The 7,244-nt window shown below is 40.2% G+C and overlaps 1 pseudogene; it reads left to right on the top strand.

The window, feature by feature from the left end:
- The first annotated feature begins 430 nt into the window (after positions 1-430).
- On the top strand, positions 431-5,191 carry LOC148128887 (E3 SUMO-protein ligase KIAA1586 pseudogene; annotated as a pseudogene).
- The last annotated feature ends 2,053 nt before the right edge of the window (positions 5,192-7,244 follow it).

Genomic DNA, 7,244 nt, shown 5'->3' with positions numbered 1-7,244 from the left:
TTTCCTAATGCATAAAACTTGCAGAATACTGGTTTGGACTTTATTCAATGGCACTTAAGCCTTAAAACTAAATCTTGGGATTTAAAGCAGGGGTGGGTTTCTATCGGTTCGCACTGGTTCTATAGAACCAGTTGTTAACATCACTGTTAGTTCTAAGAACTGGTAAAATCAACCCCTGCTTGGCCCCGCCCCTCTCTGCCACTCCTACGGGCCAAACCCCTGATTTTTATTACTGCGCATGTGTGAAAATCCCTTCCTCATTCTCCCTTGCCTGCCCCTCCCTTCGCTGCCCTGGCCCCCGCCCCTATCTGCCACTCCGAAATAAAAAAAACTGTTTTTTTAAAAAAACTGGGTTTTTTTTACTGTGCATGCACAAAAATCCCTTCCTCATTCTCCCCTGCCCACCTCGCCCTGCCCCTACTTATAGCTCATGTGTGCTAACTACAAAAATTTTCCCACTCAGCACCTTCGCTCACACCAGCAGCAGCAGCAGCAGCCGAGCCAGCCAGCTGCTGAGCCAACCAGCCATCGCTGCCTGCGTTCTGCCACCCTGCTAAGTGAGGGCAAGCCACAGCCCCAGTTGCCACCGCTGCTAACCGTCCTCACCCAGCTGGCCTGCCTTCCAGGCCCGCCTTGCCTCCTGAGTCCGACCTGCCTGCCTTACCTTAAGGAAGACGCAAGCCTCCGCCGCCGCCACCACCGCCACTAGCCGTCCTTGCCCACCCTGACTGCCTATCCCACCAGCCTCCGAAGATGCGGATCGGTAAGTACGACCTCCAATCCGGTCGCCTACCTACCACCGCCAGTCCTGGTCGATTGCTGACTCCCGGGACGCCCACCACCCTTGCTGACGCTTCCTGCCTCGCCCGCTCCCACCTTCCCTCACCTGCCATGGCCCAAGGGTTGCTGCCTTGCCTTCCTACCACCAATTGGTAGTCAGGAGGCAAAGCAGCAGCTCCTGCTGGTCCGGTCCCCTACCTCCTCTTGCCGCCGCCACTGCCAGCTGACTCCCAGGCCCGGCGCTGCTGCCTTGCCCGCCATGGCCCAAGTGTTGCTGCCTTGACTTCCCATGACCAATTGGTAGTGAGGAGGCAAAGCAGCAGCTCCTGCTGGCCCAGTCCCCTACCTCCTCTTACTGCTGCTGCCGCCAGCTGACTCCCAGGCATGGTGCCGCTGCCTCACCTGCCGTGACCAAGGGTTGCTGCCTTACCTTCCCACCACCGATTGGAGGAGGCAAAGCAGCAGCTCCTGCTGACCCGGTCCTCTACCTCCTCTTGCCGCTGCCATCAGCCGACTCCCAGGCCCGGCGCCGCTGCCTCACCCACATGGCGGCCGTCATCTTGGCTAGGCCGCTGGCGCCGGCCCACCATCTTCCCTTGCCTGCCGCAGCCCAAGGGTTGCTGCCTTGCCTTCCCACCACCGATTGGTAGTGAGGAGGTAAAGCAGCAAGTCCTGCTGGGCCGGTCCCCTACCTCCTCCTGCTGCTGCCGCTGCCAGCCCTGTCGAGAGCCGACTCCTGGGCCGGCCAGCCTCACCGGAGCAAGCTAGAAGACTGAGGAGTACATAGTTGGCTAGCCAACTTGCCTGTCTCCTTTTTGGTAATTTGCCTTTTTATATTTATGTATTTATTTATTTTTTTACTATCTGTTTTTGTTTTTATTAATCATAAAAACAAAACAGATACTAAAGAAATAAACAAATACATAAATAAAAATTATTTTACTATTCATCTTGATGTTTCTTTAAGATAGTAAAAAAATATAAAAATACATAAATAAAGAAAAACAACTTACCAAAAGGGAGACAGGCAACTTCTTGTTACATTGATGTTATACATTGTATGTTTCTGCTTAAATCAATATATAGCAACATCAACGTAACAGAAAGTTGCATGCATACATAAATGGATTTTTTTTAATAAAAGTGCTTTATTTTTTTAAAACATAAACAAAGCAAACAAACATAAAGCATCTTCAGTTACATAGTGTGTCGGTTGGTACAAATCACTTGTGCACAATCTCTGCAGTCTTTCTCTTCAATTTGCATTAATCCTTATGTCATAAATCCACTATAAATATTTATGTTATTACTATTATTAATTACTTACTAGACTACTAATATTACATCATTTGATGTGAGCAAATCACCATTTTTACTTAATCTACTTTATAACGTTCATTTCATCATAACCAATCTATTCTACAACAGTATATCCTTACTTTACCTTACCTCTGTAATTCTATTATACTTATATTATAAAGTATTATAAAATATTTCATAAATGAAAAAGCAAAACAGAAACAAATATCAATAAGTTCAGCAGTGTAACAGAAAAATTATTTAAATTTCTTTGTATTGACTTATTTCTAATTTTGTTAATTATATCAACATGTTTATAATTATCAACCTTCTGTATTTAATTCATACGTAGCAATGATCATTCTCTGCCTAATTTCTACCTCTTATCTCTATCCATTTCTGCACATTGTAATTTTTTTAATTTCATTTTCATCTATGGGGATCTCTTTGTTTTTCCACTATTGTGCAAACAATTCTAGCCGCCGTTAACACGTGTAACATTAAATATGTATTGTACTCCCTTTAGGTGGGTAGCAACAAAATATTTCTGGTTTTAAAATTTAAATCTATATGTTGCTTTACCATTTTTTTTAACCATGACACTTTATCCTCTTGAATAGCTATACTAGTAGTGCCCAATACTGAATTCATATATTCCAGTTTTTTAAACTGAGGAATACATTTCAGAAAAAGAATTCAGTATTGCTCTGTGAATGTACCTATCAATGTGTAATCTAACTTCTTAGATGATTTTGTACTATCATCTTTTTTTTGTACTGTACATATCTGCATAAGGCTGTAAAAAGCTTCAGTATATTTTTAAGCTGCATTCTAAAAAGATTAGGCGACCAAACATGGCTTCCCCTGGCTTCTCTCTCTCTGCTATAGAGAGAGCATTCCATTAGGGACTGTTGGTCCAGGTAAGTAGTCTTGACTAGGAAAGATTTTTGTGCCACTACTGGCACAAAATAACAAACTCCTTGGTTTGTTAATTGTATTTCCATTTTAATAGTTTATTTTTCAATTAATGAATTGTAATTATGAAAATATCAGCCATTCTTTTATGTACACAGTGCAACATCTTTTTTATAGACTGTCATTTTCAAATCCACTTTCAGTTCCGTTTCATTCTTGTCTGGTGAAACTTGTTCTTCTTCCATAACATCTTTTAAACACTAACTAGCTATAGTGTCAGGGACTTTTAAAACTAACTGAATATTACTCGCCTGCTTTCTTCGCTTGCCACTGCCTTCACCACTCAACTTACAATAACAATCGAGTCCAACCTACTGCTGATTTTTTTTTGCAGCATATTGCCAAGATGAAAAGGCAAATGAATTTGTCTGCTTTCTTCAGCAAGAAAACAAAAGGAGATCCAAAAGAGTCACAGCCACAACCATTGGAGTCTGAGGAAAGCAGAGCCAGCACATCATCCATCAAAGAAAGCGGAGCCAGCACATCATCCATACCAGGACCAGAGGAAAGAGCCAGCACATCATCCACACCAGGACCAGAGGAAAGAGCCAGCACATCATCCACACCAGAACCAGAGGAAAGAGCCAGCACATCATCCACACCAGAACCAGAGGAAAGAGCCAGTACATCATCCACACCAGGACCAGAGGAAAGAGCCAGTACATCATCGATAAAGCGGAGCCAGCACATCATCCACACCATAACCAGAGGAAGGAGCCAGCACATCATCAGGTCAGAAGAGCTGAATCAGACATTGAAGGGAACCTTACTGACTGCTGGATACTGCAGCAGTACAATAATTTTAGGGAAAAATATGATGGACTGTTTCCCAGAAAAAGGTTGCAATTATTGCAGAAGATTTCGACCAAAAAAAAAGTGTCCATGGAGCTAAGGAGTGGAAGAATTACCAAATTGAACCATCAGGAAGGAGTAAATCCAACAAGCTTCCCTCAGAAAGAAATTGAAGGAACATTTCTCATCTAAGGCTCACACCATCTGTACAGAGAAGTTGAAGCAATGTGAGCAGGATGTCATAAGCAAAGGACTGGAGAAGATGAGTGAGAAATATCTGGATAATACATGCAGAGTGTTTATTACAGTGTATAGTCTGGCACAAACGTGCAGACCATTTTCATATAAAGAAGATCTGATTGAATTACAAAAAAGAAATAGTTTAGATTTGGGAACAGGGTTGTATTCACATAGAACTGCAGTTGCAATAGTAGATTTCATTGCAAAAGATATCAGGAAACATTTATTTACCAAAATTATTGAGAAAACTTGCAAAATCTGTTGATAATTGACGAAGCCTCAACAATATCTTCCAAACCAATTCCTATACTATACTTAAAAGTTGAGGGTCCAGCTTTCTCACCAACAATTTTCCTTGAACTAGTAGAATTAGATAAACAAGATGCAGAGATGATATATTGTTCAGTTATAGAAAGTTTGAATGAAGTTGGGTTTAATAGAAACTATCTGGAGAAACATTTAATTGGATTTTGCTCTGATGGAGCCAGTGTTATGCTTGGGAGAAAATCTGGGGTAAGCACTAGGATAGCCAAAGAGTTTCCAAATATTATAATATGGCACTGTTTAAACCATCATCTGCAACTTGTTTTAGATGATTCTATTAGGGAAATAAAGCAAGTAAATCAAATTCAAATATTTATTGATAAAATAAATTCTATTTTCCATCAATTCAACTTGAATTGAAATTATAAAGATTGGTAGAGTTTTTGGACAAGTAGATTGGTAGAGTTTGGTAGAGTTTTTGGGCTGCCTGTAGTTTAAGATCAACCCTAGCTGTGTGACGTGCTTATCCAGTGCTACATCGGGTTTTTTGTTCAAATAAAAAACACTCAGGTATGACTGCCCGTCTTAAAAATGCACATTTTTTCACTGATTTGGCCTGGAAGATTGATACCTAAATGAAATTTCTCTTCTTTCTAATGCACTGCAAACGAGAAACATAGACATTATAAAAGCTCAAAAACTTGTGCTAAGATCAATTAGATCATTTGAAATGCTTATAGAGGAAAAGGGTTCATATGAAAATAAGGTTGATGAATTAATTACTTCAGAAACCTTTAAAAATATAAATTTTATACAAAATCAATGATTTGTGGGACTTCCTCATGAAAAACTTATACAAAGCATTGTAACTAATTTGAAGAAAAGATTGATGGATTGCGAACATTTAAAAACAGGCTGCCAATTTAAAGACATTGATCAATTAAAATTTCTAAATTATTTGGAGCCAGATTATTGGAACATTGAAGAAGTGGTGGTTCCATGGAGAGCAGCTGAAGGACAATTGGTTGCATTTGGTCAAATTTTCAATTATGAAATCAATATTAATGATTATCGTGATTTCATAGAAAATGTACGAAAAGATTCTAAAAATTATACAATTCCTTGCAGCATTAAAAAGGCTAGAGATATTATTAAAGCTATTGCAGTCAGTTCAGCAGAGGCGGAAAGGGGCTTCTCACAAATGAACCATAATATGTTCAGAAGCAGAAGTCGCCTTACAGTTTCTAATATTACAAACCTCCTGACCATCAGTCTAATTGGCTTACCAGTGCAAGAATGGGACCCTGTTCCTATAGTAAAGAAGTGGTTACGGGCACATCATCACATAGCTGATGATGCTCGTGTTAAACACACGAATACTGTAACTTGGGATGATAATAGAAAAGCAATTTGGGAGTACTTTAAATAAGTTTTATTGTTTTTTGTAAAGTTTTGTTATGTAATAGTTTTTGATTAATATTTTAAAATGTTGTAACAATATAGTTTTGTGTACCTTTTTATTATTTAAGCATTAAAGACATGACATAATAAACTTCCTTTTGTTTTGGTATATCTTAGTCATTAGGGCAAAGAAGTGATGTTGAGTTGGCCTCGCATAGCCCTCTGTAGCCCTCCCCGTAGCTGCCCGCGCCTCACCTTGCCCTCTCCAGTGTTCCCCAGGCCTTGGAAACTGGCAAAAAGCACTTGCTAAGCAATTGGCCACTAAGCGAGCACTTAGTCATTGAGTGAGGACCACTTAAATTTGGGTTGCCAGCCACATGGTCACCTGCTCGGGCCTTGCCTGGACCTCCCCAGGTTTTGGAAACTGGCAAAAAACATTTGCTAAGCAATTGGCCATTAAGCGAGCACCTGGTCATTAAGTGAGGACCACTTAAATTTGGTTGCCCACCCCAGTCACATGACCACATAGCCACACCCACCCCAGTCACATGACCATGTAGCCACACCCACCCCAGTCACATGACCACGTGGCCACGCCCACCCCGTCACATGACCACATAGCCATGCCCAATCAGCAAGCCACTCCCACCCAGTCATATGGCCACCAAGCCACATCCACAAATTAGGCCACACCCACAGAACCTGTTGTTAAGAAATTTGAATCCCACCCCTGGAAATGTCAAGTATGATTTATAGGAAACTTTATGTCTATAATAGATATTTAATACATTAAGACTCTTTTTAACATACTGTGATTATGTCTGCATAAAATGATTTCTACAGTGATGAGTATTTCTATCATTAAGTATTACTCATTGTGGAATACTAATACTAATAACAATAGCCCTAACCTTGACCTAAACAACAACAACAACAATAATTTTATTACAAAGCTAGACCTGACCGAGTTGCTAAATTAATCCAATGGTTATTGTGTAAAAATATGCCTTATCTGTATCCAAAGAGTCATGGGAAAAGTGGAAAGTGGAAAAAGTTGTTGAAAATGAGAAGGTGAAGATCTTGTGGGAGTTTTGAATACAGACAGATTGTCATTTAGAACACAACACAACAGATATCACAGTTGTCAAAAACTGAAGTGTACAATTTATTGATATTGCTGTACCAGATCAAATGGATGGAAAGCCAAAGCTTTTCATGGACAGCACTTGGAAAACATTGAAGGAAAATGTGATAACAACCTGACATAGACATGGCTTAAGAGAGGAACCATCAAAAAAGAAACGGAAGGTTCAATATTTGCTGCTCAAGAACAAGCATTACAAACTAATGCCATTTATTTATTTATTTTATTTGTCAAACATGTATAAGATAATTATAGGTATGAACATAAACATGAACAATGAAAGTAAATACAAATAAATGGGGACAGTAAGACAGGGATGGTAGGCATGCTGCTGCACTTATGCACCCCC

This window comes from Notechis scutatus, chromosome Z, assembly GCF_049901735.1.
Source record: "Notechis scutatus isolate UNSWTSFEM ecotype Mainland chromosome Z, rNotScu1.2, whole genome shotgun sequence".
Taxonomy (NCBI): Eukaryota; Metazoa; Chordata; class Lepidosauria; order Squamata; family Elapidae; genus Notechis; species Notechis scutatus.
The sequence above is the reverse complement of the archived record's forward strand: the minus strand, read 5'-3'. Positions and strand labels throughout refer to the sequence as shown.